The sequence below is a fragment of the Camelus ferus genome, chromosome 8, assembly GCF_009834535.1.
Source record: "Camelus ferus isolate YT-003-E chromosome 8, BCGSAC_Cfer_1.0, whole genome shotgun sequence".
NCBI lineage: Eukaryota > Metazoa > Chordata > Mammalia > Artiodactyla > Camelidae > Camelus > Camelus ferus.
The window spans coordinates 30,502,760-30,525,589 of NC_045703.1; the positions used below are offsets into that span (position 1 = coordinate 30,502,760).

Sequence of the window (22,830 nt, forward strand, 5' to 3'; positions counted from 1 at the left end):
ACTGTCATACAATTATTACTTTCAAAATTGTATTTTTAAATCAATGAAGCACTTGTGAGATCTTAAAAAAACATTCCCTTCACTGTTCCACCCTGACCACATCTTCTCATTGATCCAGAGCCCCTAAAATGGAAGAATATGAAAACAAACTCCAAGGTACAGAGCTGGAGGAAGAACAGTAATGAGCAAGCCTTCTATAGGGTCACTGGTGGCTCCCTGCCGTGGGTTGGAACACACCTGGTGTGCCATGCCTTGAAGGGGTGTTTTTAGTTACCTACTGATTTCCTCATCTGAACCAACTGGAATTCATGTTTGAGCAGGGAAATTTCATAAACCAATTTAGAGACCTCTATCTGCCAATAGTTACTTTGAACTCTTCAGTTATTAATTCCAGAGCTCCAAGGGTATTTGGACAATGCAAAGAACTCTTTTATGAGAAATACTGCACTAGGATCACTGAACATGATTGTTATATGTTACCAGTGTATCTGGTGATAAGAACATAAGCTGTCCTCTCACAGGGATTGGTGGGCCAACTGACATCCTTCAAAGTCCAACAACCCCCACTTCTGGGCTCTCAGATGTCTGCCTGTGATCCCTCAACAGATAAAGTACATCCTTAACTGGGCATGTCTCCCGTAACAGACTAATAGCCCTTGGGACTGCCTAATCTCACAATAGCTCAGGCTGGCTTGTTTCAGCCCACCTTATCAGACTCACAAACCCCACCACCCTTCCCAGACCCTAAACCTCTCACCTCACCTACAACCAATCAGAGACTTGTGCACAAACCAATCAGGCACCTTGTGACCTGACCTTATAAAAGACCCCAACAACCAGCCCTCGGTGCTCACACAGACACCTCTCGTCTGTGTGGCCCTCTGTTGCCTATAGCAGCTTACCCCTAATAAACTCCTTTTCTATTCCCACACTTTATCCCTGGTAAATTCTTTTACCAACCTGTGTGTCACTGGCTCACTGACCAACTGCTCCATTGTGTCCCACAAGAGAGATTTTCCTAAGACATCTGTGAAAAGTGACATAGAATAAACCTGGTAGGGGGACACGGAGGTAACAGTAACAATAACTTACAGATGGTTAACATGGTGGCTCTTAATTAGGGAGGTATCTGAGGTTTTTCAAAGACTTGAATCCAACTGATCAGGGGCTGAATCCAGGCATGTGTATTTTGAAAAAGCTCTCATTGCATACCTTTTCCTTTGGAGAAGGAACTTCATGGATTTCAAAAAGCATTTCCATCCTACACAACTGCTTGATGAGACTGCCTCCACATTGTCAGGTTCAGGGTCTCTTAACACTTAGGCTCTTCGTTGGCCATTTGCTCCGTCTGGTCAGACACTCCCTTCTTTCCTTGTCTTCAGGGAAACCACAGCCAAGAACTGTGGTTCTTTTTTGCTTTTCCTCTGACCTCAGTGATGACTCTTTCTGTCTCTTGCTAGATCCTCTTCCTCACCATCATCTAAATATTGAAGAGCTCCAGGGCCCAGAACCTGCATATCCTCTCTTCTTAGGTGACTCAATCAGTCCCATGGCTTCAAATACCTTGTCTATGCTGAGGAATTCCTCATTTGTATCTCCATCTCCTACCTGCCTCCTGAATTTTGGACTCCTATATCCAACTGCCTGGCTAACATTTCTCCTTGAATATTTAAAATATTTAAATATTAAAGTATTTAAAACAAAAGCAATACTAAATATTAAATTAAAAATATTAAACATTAAAAATTTTATATATTTAAAATTTTTTGTAAGTTTATATATAAATTTAAATATTAAAAATATTTAAAATAAAAGCAAAAAAGAAAAAACAAATGGGATCTAATTAAAAGCTTTTGCACAGCTAAGGTTACCATCAAAAAAATGAAGACAACCTACAGGATAGGATAATATATTTGCAAATGATGCAACTGACAAGGGACTAATTTCCAAAATATATAAACAGCTCATACACCTAATATCAAAAAAACAAGCAACCCAATCAAAAAATATGCCGAAGACTTAAATAGGCATTTCTCCAAAGAAGACATACAGACAGCCAACAAGCACATGAAAAGATGCTCAACATCACTAATTGTTAGACAAATGCAAATCAAAACTACAATGAGATATCACCTCACACCAGTCAGAATGGCCATCATTAAAAAGTCTATAAACGATAAATGCTGGAGAGGGTGTGGAGAAAAAGGAACCCTCCTACACTATAGGTGGGAATGTAACTGGTGCAGTCACTATGGAGGACAGTATGGAGATTCCTTTAAAAAAGTAAAATTAGACTTACTGTATTATCCAGCAATCCCACTCCTGGGCAAATATCTGGAGAAAAATATAATTCAAAAAGACACATACACCCCAATGTTCACGGCAGCACTATTTACAATAGCCAAGACATGGAAACAACCCAAATGTCCATCGACAGATGACCACCAGATAAAGAAGACGTGGGAGATATATATATATAGATAGATAGATAGAGGATGGATAGATAGATAGATAGATAGACAGATATAATGGAACAGTACTCAACCATAAAAAAGAATAAAATAATGCCATTTGCAGCAACATGGTTAGACCTGAAGATCATCATTTTAAGTGAAGTAAGCCAGAACGAGACAGAAAAATACCATATGATATTAGTTATATGTGGAATCTTAAAAAAAAAGACACAAATGAACTTCTCTACAAAACAAAAACAGATTCACAGACATAGAGAAAAAACTTATGGTTATCAGGGGGTAAAGGGGGTGGGAAGGGATGAATTGGGAATCCAAAAATTGCGCCTCTTGGGGAGTGATGGAAATGTTAGCTATCCTGATTGTGGTGGTGATTTCATGGGTGTATGCAGCTATCAAAATTCATCAAATTGTACATCTGAAATATGTATCGTTTACTGTACAGGAACCATACCACTATAAAGGTGTTTAAAATATATATAATCTTATTTTGGAACTTAAAAAAAAAGAAAAAAAAAAGACATTACAAACATAAAATGTCTAAAAAAAATTTTTTGATCCCTCCAAACCTGTTCCTTTCCTAGGCTTTCCCGTTTCACTTAACCAGTTGCTCAAACTAAAAATCTGACCTACCCTCTATTTGTCTTTTCCCCACATATCTAATCCATCAGCAAGACTCATAGCCTAGAAGTGTTCTTTTCTCTCCATCTCTCTCCTATTACCCTGGTCTAGCCCACCATCTTCTATTTGGACTCATACCCACAGCCTCCTAACTGGTTTTCTTGTTTCCACTTGATTTTCACCTACCTCAGAATGACCAGAGAAATCTTTTAAAAACAAAACCCAAATCATGACGTCCCTCTCTCTTCTGAAAATATTTCTCATGGATTCCTATTTCTCTTAGAATTAAATTCATTCCCTGTGTTTACAAAGGCTGAAGGACCTAGCCCCTGGTCCCTCTCTCCTTCACTCACTATGTTCTAGCCATGTTGCACCCCTACCCCCCTTTTTTTGTTTCTCAAATACTCCAAGTTTGTTCCTATAATAGGGCCTTTGACTTCCATGTGTCTTCTACAGATTGACCATCTCCATCAGCTTTGCATGGCTGGTTCCTTCCTGTCATTCAGATCTCAGCTTGAATATCACTTTTTCAGAGATACCTGCACTGACCTCCCAGTCTAAAGTAAATGCCCAGTCCCTTTTTTCACACTCTCCTGTTTATTCATCTGCATACGAGTTAGCATTTATTTGCTATTTTTTCATTTATTTATATACTTAGAATGAGAGCAGGGACTTTGTCTCATGCTTATTTGAAATATCCCCCGTCCTAGATAACTAATGAATGAATAAACCCATTTACTTTATCAACCTGGCTACGAAGGAGGCTTGCTCGTCCTTTTTAACAGATGAGAAAAATGCCATCCAGTGGGGCCAGATGACTTGCTTAAGGTCCTACAGCTAGATCAGCAACAGGGCAAGTCTTCTGAGTCTTACTCCAGCCTTGTTTTCTGCACATTTAGAGGCTACCTCCACATGGAGACTTTCACCTTGAAAAAATGCTCTCATCTTCCTTTAAAAAATTAAATGTCCTGCCCACCAATGCAAAATAAGAGTGGTGTGCAGACTATGAGTCTAAGTGCAGGGAGAAGCAACAGTTGCCTGAGTTTGGTGGATTTCTGCTGACCAAATGTGATGCGACCTCCAGGAAAGGAACACAGTAGAGAACAACACAATTATACCGGGACTGCGTGGGCGTGTAAGTGTGGTGTGAATGAGTACCTGCACACATCGTTCCTCATCCGTGGGTCCTTTGTGCTTGCACTGAGCCAAGACTCCTAGGATGAGTCACAGTCACCAGCATGCATTCCTTGAGCTGAACCACCAGCATCTCCTTCACCAATTATTGCTCACCTAGGAAACAAGCCCAAGCAGAAAGTTTGAATGTACCCCAGGGCAGAGCCTGCAGGCACCCCTATGATTAGAAATGGGACTATCAATTAGTTTTCAAGTTGGGAAGGAGGTCTTCAGGTTTTGTCTTTGGAGGTGATCACCTGGCCATTCTTTTTCCAATTGAACCAGTGGCAGTACATGTATTAACAATGGCAGCATTTACCTAGGCCTGAGTGTTTCAGAAATGTGTAGGAAATTGTTCCCATAGCAATGAGGAGATGGCAGTTCAAGTGTGCTGTTCCTGCTGAATTAGAGAATGCAGCAGCCAAGTTCTTCCTCTTCAGACTAAAGCTCTCCTTAAAAAGGGAATGATCATGTTCTTAAGCATATCTTAACCGCCACTTAGCTTCCAGATCTGCCAGTTCAGAAAACACAGCCAAGTCCTGAAGGCTGTATGTCCAAATGCTTCCAAGGACATCCAAGGAATGAAAGAGGTTTGAAACCTGCTCACTCCTGCTGGCTTTTCTTAAGCCTCTGCCTTAATCTGGGCTCTCTGGTCAGTTCTGTTTTGTTTGCTGGCTAATCGCAGGTGTTAGCACCTGGGCTTGAAACCCCGGCTGCCACCCTCCATTTCCCTTGGTTTCCATGCTTGAGCCACACAGATTGTCATGAATAACTGCAAGGATTAGCAAGTCCCTGTTGTTCTGAGGACTCAACCCTGAGTGGAAAGAACTTGCTGAGGAGCAGGGGAAGTCAGCTAGGGGTTTTATCATCTGTATGACATGAACAAATCCCTTAATCTCTGAGTTTTAGCTTCCTTGTTTTGAAAACAGCATTTATAAGTTATAGGATTCTTGTAAGGATAGTACAAAAAGTAGAGAAAGCAGCTTAGTGCAGTGCCTGGGCAGTGGTGGCCTTCCACAAACTCTGGTTCTCCTCCCCTTGACACCCTACTCCTAAGGCCACACTTTCCTCAGGAGGACAGACTTTCTAGACTGAGGCAAAAATACTGGGAAGAGAGAGCTTCCTTGAAGGGCAGGGAGGGAGAGAAGAGGAATGGTGGACACCAAGGATGCTATTCTTTGGGGTGGAGTTGGGGAGTGTGTGTTGGGTGACATCCAACCAGAAAAGACCCATGAACATGTTTTGGGATATTTGGTAGAAATCTTCCATTGCTTTTTAAAAGGCTGCTGAATTGCACTCTCTTGGCTAATTGACATTTTCTTTAATCGTATTGCTTATGAGTTTCACCAGAGCTGTGCAAACAAGGTTTGAAATCCAGGGGGATAGGAGGGCACTGAATAAAGACTGAAGAGGAATGAAGCAGCAGTTGGCAGCCCTTGCAGTCCCTCCTGATGGAGTTGCCACACACCCCCTTTTCATGAATTACTATAAGACTGGGGTGAGGTAAATGTGGGGTATTTAATACTTCACTTCTTAATTATGCAACCCCTTTATCTTTGACCACAGAACTGAGAGTTCTCTTTTTTTTTTTAAGCTCAATAACACATTGCCTCCTGTAGGCAAAGGGAAAGACTTTTCTCTACCCTCCTGGGTTCTCCACCTGGGGCCCTGGAAATTAAACTCACAAAAGACAGACTGACGAGAAAAAAAAAAATAGTTTTAATTATGTGCAGAGGCAGTTAGGATCTGGGGGTTTGTATACCACTCCAAAGGGCAACAGCTGGTGGAGAAGAGGCTAGGTAAAGGAAAAGGGATTTGAGGCTTTTTTTTTAACTGAAGGTATACCTATTTCAGTTTTGACTCAAAATCAAAACCAATAAGCCCTCTCACAGCTTAACCAGGGATGCAAGAGATATTCCCAAAGACTGTGCAAAAGATGCAGCCCTCATGACCCAGAGTCATTCCCAACGATAGCTGAAAAAAAGACATGCATGAACCTCTGAGAGCCAGAACCATCAGCAGGGGTACAACCCCCATTTCTGTATGGCCATCTACAAATTCTCAGGGCCCGCAATCTGATGATTGGCCACATCCAGACGTGATCCTACCACCCTGTGCCCCCTAGCAGGCAGAAAGTCAAGCCAAAGCTCTCAGGACACAAGTAAGACAAACTGGAAATGTCCCTGGGAAGGAAGGGACCAGTAACCAATGAGTACTCAAAACCCAATTCACGAGAGTCACAATATAAGTAAGTACTTCTTGCCAATGTTTTTCTCCTGATAATCTAAATTTGGAAATGAAAAGACAAAGAGATTCTTAACTGCTCTGTCAATTAGACCCTAAAGGTAGAAATCTGGGAGGCTGATTTATTAGTAAGAATTTTCACTTTTTGCCAGTTTTGTCCGACATCCCAAGATTTCAGCCGGAGCCCCCAGACCAAGTGGGGTGTCTCAGCCACCCCTTTGTGGTAAAAAGAAAATACTCTTTCTCTACCCTCTTTGTTCAATGGCTGGGGCCTGCGAATCAAACTGATGAAAAACAGAATAACAAGAGAAAAAATAGATTTAATTATGTACATACAGTGGAAGTTCACAAAGAAAAATGTGGCTCAAGGAGGAGTTTAGAATGTGGGGGCTTATATACCAATCTAAGGGGTGACAAAGTGTGGAGAAGAGGTTAGAAAAAGGAAGAAGGGTTTGGAGCTTCTGGGCAGTTGGGGGTGAGATATGGAAAGGTGCGCAGGAAACACAGGTAAACAAGAGTTGTTTAGGAAGATTTGCTATACAGATGTAAGTCTCTCCCTGCCTACTCCACAGATAAGAGTTATCAAGAGTCCTCCTCTTCCTGCTTTAAGAGGAGATACCTTCACAAACTGGAATTGCCTTTATAAATGTAAATTTCCTTCACAAAAGGGAAACAGGCTCTGTTTTTAGAGCTTTTCCTATGTCTATTGTTCCTCAGTTGCCTTCAGCTCAATATAATCCTTAAACCAAGGAAGAGTGTTTTGGGGTGTCATGGTCTGGTCCCTGCCACTCCCAAACCAAAATCATGGCACACTTTATACTCTTCTGTACCTAGAGACTTCTGACCCTTAGCAGAAAAATGCCAGAAAGTCACAGCATGAGAGAGAAGAGTAAAACTTTCAGATAACCCATGCATGAACTAGCCTTTCCATAATGGGTTGCCTCTGGAATACACATATTTTTAATGTGATAAAATGAGAACTCAAGCAACATCAGAAGGTGGAGGATCCTAAGGGGCAATGATCGGTTCCCAGGGAGGATCTTCTTGGAGGGAGGTCTGGCCAATTCTGCTGCAGGGAAGATGGACATAGAGCAGGGGATCGAAGTGGAGAAGTCCAGAAACCACAGGGAGGATGTCAAAATGGCATGTTTCCTAGCAACCACTCCAGACTCCCACAGGTACTGCCCACAGGTGAGGGAGAGGTGAAGACAGCAGGAATAGAAAGTCAGGGAGGCCCTGGACAAGTTTCTGAGGGAACTCTGCACATAGAGCTAAGCAAAGTTCTGCCTGTCCTACACAGACCCACCTTTAACAGGCAGTGAAGGAACACTGAAGGTTCACCAGTTGCCATGGCCAAAGGGGGTTGTCCTGCACCTTTGCCACCTCACAGGCCAGGGCTGTTGTGCTGGGGAGAGGCTGCCTGTGCCTCAGGAACCAGACTGAGCCTTGGCCTGCCCTGAGCCACAGATGCCTGGGATGCTAAGCTTCCAGCCTGGTTCTCACTCCTAGGCCAAGGGATGACTTGCATATTGCGTTTGTATCAAAAACAGCTCTGAGGCTGAGAGCCCAGGGATCTGCAGCATCCTCAGGGGCTGTTAGTCACCAAAGTATCCACCTCTGGTTTCTGTTCACAGATGCTTCAATGCCAGAACCACCGGAGATGCTGTGCCCACTCAAGGGTGTGGAGGTGATTTAAGGAGACACACTGTCCTTGCCCTAATTGGTTTGCCCCAGAGAAAGCCAATATTTGGCTATATTTATCATTGCTGATTATTACTATTGTTGTTGCTCATACAGAATTTTGCCAATCAAGCTTTATCCTAAAAGGCTTTCAGATCCCAAACTATAAAACTAGCAACATTCAGCCCCACTCCTCCCTGCCACCCACCTTCCATGCCATTCCCCAACCCCCATATGTGGGCATCTATGAAAAAATTATGAAATGGTTAAGTATGTGGGTTCTGAAACTAGCCTGGATTCAATTCCTAGATCCTTACTAGTTGTATGATTTTTGAATGAGTTATTAAGTCCTCTTATACTTTTTTCTGTAATTTTCAAAACAACGATAATCAGAGTATCACCCTTATTTTTTGGAGATGATTAAATTAAATGATGTATATAACTTATATGCATGCCAGGCTCATAGTTATTATATGTGTGGTATTATTACCATTATTACTATCTGATATATACAATGTCTAGAATAATGGTAAGAGTAGCAGCTTTGGACTAAATTAGTCTTGGGTTCAAATTGTGGTTCTCCTACTTACTAATGGTATAAACTTAGACAAGTCACAACCTCAGCTGGCCTCAATTTCCTCATCTGGAAAAAGGAGATTAGCAACCTCCCCAGAATGCAGTCATCCCCAAGGTAGGTCACACAAATAAAACCTCTGGCCATGCTTGGCACCTGGAAGACACTCCACAGTCATAATTTCTTCAAGACCAGCTTAAACGTTACCTCCTGTTCAAAGTCTCCCACACCCCAGAGAAGCCATGCTTCTCTCCCTCACATTTCCATACCTCTTATCTATTTTTACAGTAAAGTCCTGTATTAATTTTCTAGGGCTGCTATACAAAGTCCTATAGACTGAGGGGCTCAAACAACAGAAACTCATTTTCTCACAGTTCTGGGGGCTGGGTGTCCAAGGTCACGGTGTCAGCAGGACTGGTTTCTCCCGAGACCTCACTGCCTTGAAGATGGCTACCTTCTCTCTGTGTCTTCACCTGGTCTTTCCAGTCCTACTGGATTAGGACATCATCGAACTGATTCAGTCATATGACCTCATTTAACTTTAATTACCTCTTTAAAGGCCTTATCCTCAAATACAGTCACCCTGGGGGTTAGGGCTTCACCCTATGAATGTTGAGAGGACACAGTTCAGCCCTGACCAAGGCCCTGCCGTAGTGCCAGGCACAGTCCACAGCAAAGATGGGGGCGGGGGGAACTGGCTTAGACAGAGCTTGGACTGTCGATGCCAGTCTATTCCACTCCTGGACACACAGCTTGGAAGTTACCTTGTCTTAATCAGTGAGGATTGGAGTGTCATGCTGGTGAAAGAGGAATAATGCATCATAATAAAAGAATTTCACAAAACCCTTCCTCTTCCAAGAGCTGCGAAGGCTGCTTAGCATTTATCTAACACATGCCACGTGCCAGCCTCTGAGGTGGAGACTAGGTACAACAGACACATTCTTTCCTTATAGAGCTCAAGGTCTAGTGAAGGAGGTGGTCTGTAAGAGACGCCGTCAAATATATTTTGCAAACTGGTAGTGCTGTGGAGGAAAAATTCATGTGTGAGAGGCCGTGAGATGGTGTACCTGACCTGGGCTGAGGGCGGACAGCTTCTCTGCAGAGTAGTCAGAGGAATCTGGAGCTTACTGGTTGGGCCAGACGACAGGTTGGCTTCCTGCTGCTGGAAGCACCCTGAGTCTATGACCGCCCACTCCAGGACAGCTCAGCTTTAGTGACATTGGCCTAAGCAAGCTCCGGATAAGGCTCCTGCCTATACTGGTCATCGGGGTTGGTGTGCTGATCACTCCTCCCACCTCCCCAAAGCTGCATGTTGGTCAAACAATCACCTTCTCAGAATCTTAGTAAAAATTATTCAAAGAGGAAACTTATTTTAAATAGCAAATACAAAAGCTATCCTACTGACACATTTTCTGGCAAGGTTGAGAGGGAAGGAGAGCCAGCCAGCCCAGCTGCTCTTCCATGGAGACAGCCTCCTTCCTATCATGTGCACACCCTGGACAAGAGCCGGGTGGTGGTGCTCCTCCCCCTCCGCTCACATGCAGCAGGGCCAGGAAGTGCCCCCAAGGATGCTCCCTCCCAAGAAAAAGACAATTTCTAGGAGAAACAATTGAGCAAAGGAGGCAGGCAGAGAACAATGAAATGCTTAAGTGGAACTCAGCTTTGTTTAAAAGCAAGGAGGAAAAATCTCCAGTTTTTGTGGGAATGCTGGCCGAGTGGGCCGTGGGCCTTTTGCTAGTAGCCCAGGGCCAGCCCTGGGAGGGCTGTGGAAACAAAAAAGCCATCCTGTCATCTCCCTCCTCCCCCTTCCTGGTACATTCAGGCTTCTCAAAACACCCCTCACCCTCACTCCCAACCACCTGAGGGGGGGGCAAGATAGCATCATTCAGCTGGTGTAGGAGTTTGTCTTGTACCTCGGTTCATGGAGCACTGTTGTGTACCTAATATGTGCCCACATGGACCAGGTTCTAGGGCATAAGTAAAACGTGTCCCAACCCAGGGGCAAGACAACAGAGACTGAGGGCTCTGCTATGCCCCGTGCATGGGCCATGGGTGCACGTTCACTCCCTGAAGGGGAAAAAGGCCCACAAGTGCCAGGGAGGAGCCCGGACAGGCTTCAGAGCAGGGAGGACGCCAGGCTGACAAGGAGGGAGAGTGCTGGAGGCAGAGGGAACGACATGGGCAGAAGCTCAGAGGCATGAAACAACATGATATTTTAAACCACAGATAGGTGTGTATTGCTGGAACGGTAAAGAATGAAAGATAGAAAAGTCATACTCACAGAAGCAGAGAGTAGAAGGGTGGTTCCCAGGGTCTGGAGGGATGGGGCTGGGGAAAAGCAAGAGGTTGAAAAAAGGGTACAAACTTCCTGGTTATAAGATGAATGAAGTCTGAGGCTCTAATGTACAACTTGGTGAATATAGTTAATATTATTGTATTGATATCTGAAATGTGCTAAAAGAGTAGAACTTAACATAGCACGCCCAACAAAAGGTTAATATGTGAGGTGATGGATATGTTAATTATCTCAACTATGGGCATCTTTTCACAATGTATATGTATATCTAATCATCACATTGTACACTTAAAATATACTACAGTTTTGTTTGTCAATTACACCTCATTAAAACTGAGGCGGACAAAGAACGAGGGCGAGAAAGATAGAGACAAGAAGAAAGTGCTAGGAAAATTCTGGATAGAGGTGGATACCAGATCATAACGGGCCTTAGGTGCTCTCATTAAAGGATTTAGAGCAGAAAAAAAATATATACTTTGTATGATCAGGTTTGCAATTTAGAAATTCTCTGTGATTAAATATCAAGGCAGGGAACTCTACAGGAAGGTCATTATAAAAATCTAGGCAAGGGACGAGTAGAGTCTGAACCAAGATTGCGGTGGCAGGAAATGAGGAAAAGGTGAACAAACACTATAGATTTTTTAGCCTATAAGTAGCCTATAAGTACCTAGGGAAGGGCTGTGCTTAAGAATGTGGATGTTGGAGTCAGCTCACTTGAGTTCAAGACCCAGCTCTGCTTCTTACTTGCTGTGTCTCTTAGTGTCTCCGTTTCTGCATCTGTGAAATGGAGATAAAAATATAACTTGCTTCACAGTGTTCTTGGGATGATAAATGAATCAACAAAGGTAAAACACTCAGAAGAGCCTACCTGTCGCACAGTAACACCCCATGAATGTTGGCTATTATTAGTATTATCAGACATAGAGAAAGAGGGAGAAGAGGAGGCTCAGAGAACAACTGAGTTTGGGAATGTACACGTCTGTGTCAGGTTTGTACTTTGTCTTCGGGGCAGAGTCCTTACCCCTGGAGGCAATCCTTTCTCTAGAGATGTAGCCTTTCTTAGGTCTCCTTTGGATGCTTGTGGTTCTCAGCAAGTTTCTTCTGTTCTGATTGTGCCCAAACTCCTGTGTGTTCTAGCACTGGGAGCCCTGGCGTCCCCACTCAGCCCTCAGCCCCCAAGCATCAGCCTCTTCAGGCCTGGTGATGTCTCACCCTGCACCCTCCAGCACTGGGTGGCCAGGGCCCAGGGGGAACCTTGTATGCATCATTCCACAATTCCAGCCCCCTCAGCAGCCCCTAACTCTGATCTCTGCCTCCTCCACCCAGAATCATTGTAGGTTTTCACTTGGCCTCCACATCTCCACACCAAGGTCTGAAGGCTCCCAGGTGGAAAATAGGGAGAGGAGAGGGGAGGGGTGGAATTTGGAGCTGACTTTGGGTGTGTCCCTTCCCTCAGGGAGCACAGACATGTGCTGTCTGTTGACCAATGCCTGAACACAGTTGTTTCATATATCTTGTCCAGTTATAGTGTTGCTTATGGCTGGAAGATAAGCCCATTGTCAGTCACTCTGTCATGACTGGATATAGAATTTCTAGCCTCAGTCCCTCATCAGGGAGGCGTGGTTAATCCAAGCAACAGACTAAAGAAGATCATTTATATATCAGTGCATGATGTGTCATTTGTCAAAAGGTACATGCACTATAAATATGATTTTCTTTATTCTTTAACCCCATATTAATTGTCTACTATTAAAAAAACTCACACTTTAGTACATCATAATAATATTATTGAAACCAAAGATAAAATCTTAAAGGCAACCAAAAAAAAAAGTATTGTATACAGAGAAACAATAATAAGAATATTGATTGACTTCTCATCAGAAACAATGAAATCCAGAAAGGCAACAGAAAAAAAGGGTAAGAAAGTTTTCAGAAAAACATTCTGAGAGAATTAAATGCCAGCAGAACTGTGCTAGAAGGAATGCTGAAGGAAGTTCTTCAGACAGAAAAGAAATGATTTCAGATGAAAACTCAGCTCTACAAGAGGGAATTACTGGAAAGGCAAATATGTGGGCAAATGTAAAAGACGACCCTTTTTTATTTTCCTAACTTCTTTAAAAGACAACTGACTAAAGAAAAATTATAATTTTTTGTAGAGTTCAAAATATAAGTAAAATATATGATAATAATAACATAAAAGACAGAAGAAGGAATAAATCATATATCCTGTTGCAAAATTCTTACATTCTAAGTGACATGAAATGATATTAATTCTAAGGAGTTTGTAGTAAGTTATGGATGTATATTTAAAACTACTGAGCAATTTTTAAGAAAATAATATAAGAACGTGTATAGCTAAAACACCAATAGGAGAAATAAAATGGAATACCAAAAAACCCAAAAATCCAATTAACCTAAAAGAAGGCAGAAAGCACAAATACTAAATAGTACAAACAGAAAACAAATACCAAGAATGACTCTAATGACTGAAACCCAATCATATCAATAGATACATGAAATGTTAAAAAAACAAGATATTCCAATTAAAAGTCAAAGCTTGTCAGAATGGATAAAAAAGCAAGATAAAAGTATATGCTACACATAAGAGACACATTTTGAATTCAAAGACCCAGATAGGTTGAAAGCGAAAGGATGGAAAAAGATGTACTATGCAAACATTATAGCATAAGAAAGGTGGTGTGGCTATGATAATATCAAACAGAGTGCATGTTATGGGCTGAATTGTGTCACATCCTTCCCCCTCAAAAAAACCCCTCATATGTCCATACATGCTAAGCCCCAGAACCTCAGAATGTGACTGCATTTGAAGACAGTCTTTAATGAGGTTAAGTTAAAATGAGGACTTTAAGTTGGGCCCTATCCCAATCTGACTGGTGTCATAAAAAGAGATTAGGACACAGACATGCTGCGTAGACATAAGGCCATGTGAAGACACAGGTAGAGGATGGCCATTTACAAGCCAAGAAGAGAGACCTCTGAAGAAACCAACTCTACTGCCACCTTGATCTTGGACTTCCATCTTTCAGAACTGTGAGAAAATACATTTCTGTTGTTTACACTACCCACTCTGTACTTTGTTATGGCAGCCCTAGCAAACTGGTACAGTAGATTTCAAGATAAGTGTAACCAAGAGACAAAGAGACATACTTCATAATGAACAAAGGGACTATTCAACAGGAAGATATAATAACCCTAAGTGGACATGCATCTAACAACAGAGCTTAACAATTCCTGAAGCAATGACAAAACTGGGGAGTGAAACAGATAAATTCACAATCATAGAGGCTTTAACCCTCTTCTCTCAATAATTGGTGGAAACAGTAGACTAAAAAAAAAAAAATCAGTGAGAATATAAAATATGTAAACAGTACTAGCAACCAACTTCATGAAATTAACATTTATAAACAGTACAATCAGCCACGGCAGAATACCCATTCTCAAATGTTCACATGGAATCTTCAACAAAATGCATCAATTGCTGGGTCATAACACAAGTCTCAATAAACTTCAAAAGACAGAAATGCTAACAGAGTACTATTTTTTTTTACCACAAAAAAATTAAATTAGAAATTAATAACAATATTGGTATCTAGGAAATCTCCCTAAATATTTGAAAATTAAGCAATGCACTTATAAATAATTTACCCCTTTTCCTCTGGGTCAGAGGAGAAATTACAAGAGAAATTAGAAAATATTTCAAATGGAATGAAAATACAACATACCAAAATTTGTGGTACACAATTAAAACAGAGCCTAGAGAGAAATTTGTAGCTTTAAATACTTATATTAGAAAAGAAGAAAGCTCTAGGATAAATAATCTAAAAATAACCTAAGCCTCCACTTGAAGAACTCAGAAAAGGAAAAGCAAATTAAACCAAAAAATAAGAAGGTGGTAATAATAATAAGAGCAAAAATGAACTGGAAAACTGATCAAAAATAATCAAAATCCATTAAAGCCGAAGGATTATGCTTTGACAAGTTTAATAAGGTTAGTAAACCTCCAGAAGACTGATGAGGAAGAGAGATGATTAATGAGAGGCAGAACACAAATTACCCATCTCAGGAATAAAAGAGGAACATCACTAAAGATTCAACAGCTGATAAAAGGATAGTAAGGGAATTTAAATTTTATATCAGCATATAAATTTGACAATTTAGATTAAACAGATAAATTCTTTGTATAATATTTTCCAAAAAACTGACACAGGAAGAAATTTTTTAAAAACCTGAATATCTCCTATATTAAGGAAATTGATTTTATAATTACAAATCTTTCCATTAAGAAAATTCCAGGCCTAGATTATTTCACTGGTAAATTCTATCCATAGTACTAATATTACACAAAATCCATAAAAAAATAGAAAGGAGAAAACACTTTCCAAATAATTTTATGAGACCTCTAACCTGATACAAAGAACTAATAAAGACATTGTAAGAAAAGGACACTGCAGATCAATATTCCTCATGAACATAGATGCAAAAATGAACACTGCAAAATATTAGAAAATAGAATCTAGCAATATATAAAACAGATACATCACGATCAAGGGATGTATCCCAGAAAGATACAGTTGGTTCAACATTAAATAATAATGTAATCCACCATATTAATAAAATACAGGAGAAAATTGTATGATTATTGGAATAAATAAAAACCATTTTTAAATGTGACTACCTATTCATTATAAAAACTCTGAAAACCAAGAAGATAAGAGAGCTTCCTCAATTAATAAAGCTAACACCATACTTAATGGAGAAATACAGAACATGTTCCTATTATGGTTGAGAACAGAAAGAATGTCCATTTTTATCGCTACAATTCAACACTTTCTTACAGGTCTTAGTACGATAGGGCAATGAAAAGAAATGTATAACATAGAAATTGAAAAGGAATAAGTAAAACTTTATTCAAAGACAGTATGATTTTGTTTATAGATACTTCTAAGGAATCTGCAAAAAATTTCTAGAACTAATAAGTTCACCTAGCAAGGTCGTGGAATACAAGACCAATAATTCAAAAATCAATTGTTTTCCATAATCTGGCAAGAAAAATTAGAAAATTAACATTTTAAATACTACTTAAAATGACACCAAAAGCCATAAAATACTTAGAAATAAATTGAAAACCCTACAGTTTGGAAACTGCCAAACATCGTCGAGAGAAATTAAAGAAGACCTAAATAAATAGAGAAATATATCATGTTAATGCTTTGGAATATTCAGTATTGTTAAGATATCAGTTCTCCCCAAGCTGATCAACAGAGTCAACACAACCCCACTCAAAATTCCTGCAGGTTTTTATTGTAGAAATTGAGAAGCTGATTTTAAAATGTGTATAAAAAGGTAAATGGCCTAAAATAGTTAAAACAATTTTGAAAAGATGAATAATGTTGGTGGACTTACACTACCCAATATCAAAACTTATTTTCAAGCTACAGCAATCAAGGCAATGTGGTATTGGCACAAAGACAGGCATATAAGTAAATGAAACAGAATAGAAAGTCCAGAAAAAAACCCACAAAATATATTAATTTTTTAACAAAGGTATAAACATAATTCAATGAGGGAAGAAACAGTCTTCACAATAAATGGTACTGGAATATGTGGGTATCTATTAGAAAAAAAATACTGAACTTCAACTTCTGCCTCACACCATTACAAACACGAATTTAAAATGAGTCAACACCTAAATGTAAAATTTATTAAATGTCTAGAAGAAAATATAAGGGCAGACTTATGGAGTAAGAATAAGGGTAGTACCTTTTGAGTCTTAAGAACACAAAAGGCACTAACTATAAATGAAAAAAATGGATAAAACGGACTTCATCAAAATTGATATGGCTTTTGCTCTGTAAAAGATACATGTAAGAAAATGAAACGTACAGTCACAGATGTGGAGAAAATATTTGTAAAATATATACCTGAAAAATTACTTCACTACAATACATAAAGAACTTTTACAACTCAATTTGAAGAAGACAAACAACTTTGTTTTTAAATAGACAAAAGATCTGAACAGTCACCTCACAGAAGGAAATTTATCAATGGTCAAATAAGCACATGAAAAAATGCTCAACATCATTACTCATTAGAGAAATGCAAATTAAAACCACAATGGATATCACTTCACAATCACCAGAATGACTGAAATTAATAAGACTGAAAATGCTAAGCATTAATGAGGATATGGAGAAACAGAAGCACTCATTCATTGGTTTGACAATTCTTTACAAAGTTAAACATACACTTAACCATATGACCCAGTCATTCCATTGCTAAGTATTTACTAAGAAAAATAACATGTCCACAAAATCTTGTACGTAAATATTATAGTAGCTTTATTCATAATTGCAATTATGCTAATAATCCAAATATCTATCAAGAGATGAGCAGATAAGTAAATTATAATACATCCAGTCAATTATTCAGTAAAGAAAGGTCCAAACTATTGATTTTTTAAAAGTATATTGCTAAGTAAAAGAAGCCAACCTGAAAAGGCTACATTCTGTATGATTCCAAATATATGACATCCTAGAAAAGGCAAAATTACGGAAGCAGTAAAAAAGAAAATCAGTGGTTGCCAGGGATTTGAAGAGAGGGCGGGGTGACTAGGTGGAGTACAGGGGATTTTTAGGGCACCCAGACTATACTGTATGATACTAACAGGTTGGATACATGTGATCATGTTTGTCCAAAACCACAGAATGTACAAAACCAAGAGTGACTCCTGATGTGAACTGAATTTTGGGTGACTATGATGTATAGGTGTATCTTCATCAGTTATGACAAATGCACCACCCTGGTGGGGAATGTCAATAACAGGGGAGGCTCTGTGTGTGTGGCGGCAGGGGGAAATCTCTGTACCTTCCTCTGAATTCTGCAGTGAACCTAAAACTGCTCTTAAAAATGAAGTCTTGGGGGAAGGATATTGCTCAAGTGGTAGAGCGCATGCTCAGCACCAAGAGGTCAGGGGTTCAAACCCCAGTACATCCTCCAAGCAGAAATCAGTGAAGAAAGCTAATTACCTCTCCTTCATTAAATGAAAAATGAAGTCTTTAAAAACGTTTTTTTAAAAAGGCAGCAGAAGTAATCTCAAGGTGGATCAATATAACACAAAAGATAGGAACTCAGCTTTCTGTCTGTTGTGTTAAGTGCAGAGGATATAATGAACAACACGGCATAGACTGCCCACAGAGAATGTTCATTCTGGTGGAAAAAGAGCAAAACTGATTATGCAGATAGTGGTGAGCAAGTCAGACCAGCGCTGTAAGGGAGAGCTCAGGTGGTGTGGGATTAGAATTGGAGAACCTAACCGAGTTTGAGGACCAGGAAAATATTCCTGAGGAGGTGACATGTAAGCTGAGTCTAGGGAGATGTGTTTGCAATGCAAAGAAGGTGAAGAAGACTCCAGCCAGAGAGAGCTGCACCTGAGCAGACTCCAGGCAGGAAGGAACGTAGCCACTGTGTCCTGAGCACAGACAAGAAAGAGAGCGCCTGGAGGTGGGGCAAGACAGCAGGACCAGCTCTCAGAGCCTCATGTGAAAGATGCAGCCTTTTATCTTATGAGCAGTGGGAAGTTATGAAGGGGAAATGCATGGCAGGGACATGGTCAATTTTGTCGTTTTAAAAAGATTACTGTGGGTGCAGAGGGAAAAATGGTCTATCCCAGTACTATCCCTTAGAAATAGAATGAGAGCCACAAATGCAGGTCACACATGTAATTTTCAATTTTCTAGTAGCCACATTTAAAAGATGTAAAAAATTTAAAACCTGGGAATAATTATTCTTAATAATACATTTAATTCGAAAATTCCAAAATATTATCTCAACATGAGCCAATATAAAAAATTATTGAATTGTTTTGTTTTTTTTTTTACATTCTTTTTGTTGTTGCTGTTCTGTCTTAAAAATCCAGTGTGTATTTACAGCACATGTCAATGCAGGCTGGTCACATTTTCAAGTGCTCAGTAGCTACATGTGACTAATAGCTACTGTAATGGAAAGTACAGGTCTAGACTGAGGCAGATCTGATCAAGGGGCTTCAGTAATTTCAGGGCAAGAGAAATGAGGTGAGCCATAGGGGTTGATCTGAGAGACAATTTGGAAAAAGAATTGAGAGTGCTTGGTAACTGGCTGTCAGAGTCTCAAACAAACTCCTTTCTCTAGCAGTCGGTCCTTGCCTTACTTAACACATTTGATGTAGTTGATCATTTGCTCCTTGAAACATTTCCATTAATTGACTTCAAGCACATTACACTCTCCCACTTTTCTTCCTACCTCACTGATTCCTTCTTCTCAGTCTCCCTTGCTCTTTCTTCCTCATGTCTCTGTCCTTGAACACAGGGGGGGCTCCAGGGCTCAGGCCTGTACTAGCTATCTTCTCTATCTATATCCGCCCACTGCCCTGGTGATCCCGTCTGGTCCTGTGGCCTCAAATACCATCTATAGGCTGGTGACGCCCACACGTGTATCTCCAGCCCAGATCCCTTCCCTGAACTCCAGACCTACAAATCTCTTATAACCCATGTCCAGTTTTGTTGCCACTCTCTTCCTTCAAAATAAACATTTAGGTTCCCCTGGTCCGCTGCTATCAGCCTAGTCTAGTCACTTAGAATACAGGAGTGAGCAACACAATGATCTCTGCTTTCAAAGAGTTTACATTCTAGTGTGTGTGTGGTGGGGAGAGGACAATGAATAATAACATAGTAAATAATCAAATTATACAGTATGTTAAAAGTTGATTTGAACCACAGGGAAGAGAAGAAAGGGGAAATTTGGGATGGGGGCGCTAATTGCAATTTTAAATAAAGTAGTCACGGTGGAGGAGGAGCAGAATGTTACCTTCACCTTTTAAAAGCTGCCTTCGGTTTTCAGTGTTCAGGACATAATAAAGGTGGTCAAGGGTTAGCCTTGGAGGAGGTGAGTAGTGGTTGTTTTCTGGTTCTCTTTTGAAAACAAAGCCTAAAGAATGTCCTGATGGCCTCCCTCATTACCCGTGAGAGCTGAAATTCTCTCTAGAGGGCTATGTTTCTTACTACCAGCCAACATTTTAAACACTTTCCAGAAAGAGAATTTTCTTTACTTCACAAGACTATTCCTAATAAAATGCACAACATCACGCCAGGATGCTGGGCTGTTGGCCAAACTTACTCATGAGCTAAACCTCTCAGAACAGGTGCCCAATCTGTGCCTCAATAAACGCCACCCCCACCCCCCCGCCCACCATCTCTACATGGCTCCTGCATGGTCCGTGTTGCAAGTGTTTGGGAGTGAGCCAGAGTTAAGAGCAGAGTTCAGAAACCAAACTGCCTGGTTTCAAATCCCAACATGGACACTTACTACACACATAACTTTGGACAAGGGAATTTCAACCTGGGTTTGAAATATAGGTAACAGTCTGTATTTCATAGGGCCATGTGAATAACGACCATGCTAATGATCCCATGTTTGCAGTCCAGGCACATTCTCAGATATGGCCAAAACCAGCCAGGAGGGACATCAGACTCTAGAAACCCTACGACGCCACTTCCACCTCATCTCAGTGTGGCAAGTGCCCCTCCCAGCCAGTGCTCAACAGCACCACCTAGGGGCGACCTGGCCCTTCCCCAACACAGCATAGAAACCAAGTGGGGCATTCTCTTCTCAGGGCACCTTCGTGTTCTACGTGAGACACAGGAAAAACGTCAGAAGGGCAACATCACCCTGTGATGCAGTCTGTAAGTACTCCCACAGGAATGGTTTTTTTCCCCTTTTAGGGGGTCCCTGTGAACTCAGACCTGCTCAGAAATGGCAGCCACGGTAGTGAGTGAACTGAAGAGCAAAAGACGATAGATTCTTTGTGGAGATAAAATGGTGACATGTGAGATGCTGAAGAATATGTTTCACACCAAATGTGTGAGAATAGCTGAAATGTCAACACTCTATTCCATTAACATCTGTTTTTCTTCATCTGAGATCTCCCTTTAACTTTGTTATTTTAAGTATCCCTTATGTTTCAAGATAATTTTCCCTTCATAGTGTAAGCAAATGCCTGGAAAAAATTAACTGAAAAAATGGCTTTTAGTCATTTGGAGCAGCAAAAGCAAAAGTAGCAGCTGAATCAAAGCCAACTTAAAATTAAATTGCTAGTGCTTGCCTGCAGTTTAGATAACCAAATGTAATGTAAACACTGCATTATTATTAGGAATGAATGGGGACGCCTGTGATCTAGAAATGGATGAGGAGGAGGAGTGATGGAGGTGGGGGTTCTTCCATATGACTGATTCTGGCATGGCTTCTAAATCAGCTGCAACCCTCCATAGGACCCAGTAATGCAAGGTTTCTCCTCTGTCACTGTTACATAACCGGACTACACATGAGTGTATGCAAGCACATACTCACACATCTAGACACTGCAAACATGCCTATGTGATACGCAAGCACACACAGCCCCACACCCTTCCCCTGAGAGGCACAGGAGCACAGTTAACATCCCCACATACAGACCCCCCCATACAACACATGGACTTCACAAATACACGCTCACAGAACACACATGAATACACGAACATCTCACAAACATGTATGCACCACCCACACACCAAAACCGCACAGCACATGAGTACCACACAGCCATGTAAAGCATGTGCAACACATAGTTGCAACTCGCACACACACACCCCCACACACACACTGACTCTTCTCTTGGTCCTCACAGGCCACGTTCTCAGTATGTTGATAGAAATAGCTCACTTGGGCAGGGAAAGGGCTGCCTAAACCATCTCAGCTTTGGTTTTGCCTCATATTACAGGTCTCTAATGACCTAAAAGGCTACTACAAATATCCCCAAATCATTACAGGCAAGTCACAACAATACCTTATTCCTAGGAGAATTGTGAAGCCCTCTGAATTAAAATCAAGATAGGCCATCGACTAGGGATGAGACAGTGTGTCCTTTCTATAAAAAACTGAACACAGTGTTAAGTGCTGATCTGATGCAATTTGTTTGGACAGAGTATGAGAGAAGATACAAGTAAAACTTGGGACAAGTGGTTTCAATGAAAAATTCTGCAGCTAGAAAAATCATCCCATGTGTGAGACTTGGACTTGAATTTTCCGTACACCCCTCTGTATTTCATGGCTTTCAAAAATACACAGATGTATTATCTAGGATTTGGTTCAGCTGTCAAGTGACAGAAAACTCAAAATAGTAGCAACAGAAACAAAACAGAGAGCAAAAATAATTCCCATATAGATATAGGATGTCGGGCTGGTGTGGTGGCCCATGACCACCAGGGACCCATGTTTCTTCTCTCTTATTATTCCAACATCTTCAACATTATGGCTTCCCCTTCAGGGACCAATATGGCTGCTCCAGCTCAATCATCACACTCACATTCCAGTTGGCAAGAAGAAGAAAAGAGAAATAGGGCATATCCCTTCCTTTCAAGGACACTTTCTAGAAGGTGCCATACAACACATCCACTCACATCTCACTGGTCAGAACTATAACATGACCACAGCTAGCTGCAAGGGAGGTCTAGACATATGCTATTTATTCTAGGTGGCCATATGCCCAGCCAAAATTGGAGGTTCTATTATTATAGAATAAAGGGAGAATGAATATTGGAAGATAGCTATTGGTTTCTACCACACGTTAAAAAAAATAAGATAAAAATAGCCTCCACTCAGAAGTAATTACTGTTAACATTTTGATATGTAGCATATATATATACACACACATATATAATTTCTTTTACAAAACTGAGTCC

General features: G+C 40.7%; 1 long non-coding RNA gene across 2 annotated transcripts in view; it reads right to left on the reverse strand.

Moving 5' to 3' along the window:
• Positions 1-22,830, reverse strand: part of LOC116665322 — a 147,337-nt gene that overhangs the window by 40,961 nt on the left and 83,546 nt on the right. Inside the window, exon 2 of one of the 2 annotated variants that reach the window (XR_004321892.1) lies at positions 4,251-4,382. This is a non-coding gene — a long non-coding RNA (uncharacterized LOC116665322). Of the gene's footprint in view, positions 1-4,250; positions 4,500-22,830 lie in introns of those variants that run through there. The other variant, XR_004321891.1, reaches the window with a different exon arrangement.